The following is a 1092-nucleotide window of genomic DNA, read 5'->3' as shown; positions in this document are numbered from 1 at the left end:
TTTTGAAAAAGAGATTTTCTTGGGAGTACATTCCATATACTTTCAGATTTGTTAGCAATCTATTTATCATATATTCTTTTTAATTTTTGCAGTGCCCTTTTCATTTCTTCATTTTTATTTCAAAGAGTTAGTGTTTATTCTTTACTTCTTTTCTGCATCCATCTTGGTAAAAGTTCTCAATTGATGTTTGATATTGCAGATATTTGCAATATTTTTCTTACAATATTATTCAGCTATGTCATTAATTTCTAATTTTATCTTTCTTATTGCTCACGTAATATTTTTGTTTTTCCTTTTCAGTCACATTGATATTCAGTTCCCCTTCTAATGTAAAGATTTTAGTAGTATTAAGCACAATATAAATTGTATCAGATTCATTTCTAGGTCATATTTCTATTTACTTTCAGTTGTAAATGTTTTTTGATTTATGGTACAATTTTTTGTTCTCCAATAAACTCCCAAGAAGTGTATTTCTTATTTACATATATATGGATTTTTTCTTATTTCTAACTTAATTGCTTTGTGCTAAGAGAATGCAGGAATATATAGAGGTAAGATTTCAATTCTTATTGTTAAATTGTGATTCAGCCTGTCGTTAGTTTTTGTAACTAAAACTTTGATACTTAAAACATCATATATTTTCTGATGACTCCTTGCAATATTTTTAAATATATCTGTTAGGTTAATTTGTATTCTTGAAATATTTTATGAATTTAATGTTTTAATTTATTTAAACAAATAGAGTGAAATGTCTTAAATTTGCTAATAAGTTGGTCCTAATATGTTCATTTTTTCAATGTAGTTTTAGTCATTTCTGCTTTATCTATTTTAGGTGCATAGAAACAAGTGATATGCTGATAAGAAATTGAAAATAAGCATTTCGCAAAGAAAGAAAAGATTCCCCAATGCATAATGATTGTCAATTTATATACCACAAATCATTTCACTGAGTTACCAAACTTAGATCTTTAAATACTAGGCACTGAAAAGACCAGTCTTCTGGCATTCTCCTCTCAGCACCTCATTTTGCTCATATTCTGTCCACTATGACAAATCCTGCTTCTTTGATGGTTTGCCTCATTAAGGAGCCAG

This window comes from Mastomys coucha, chromosome X, assembly GCF_008632895.1.
Source record: "Mastomys coucha isolate ucsf_1 chromosome X, UCSF_Mcou_1, whole genome shotgun sequence".
NCBI lineage: Eukaryota > Metazoa > Chordata > Mammalia > Rodentia > Muridae > Mastomys > Mastomys coucha.
The sequence above is the reverse complement of the archived record's forward strand: the minus strand, read 5'-3'. Positions refer to the sequence as shown.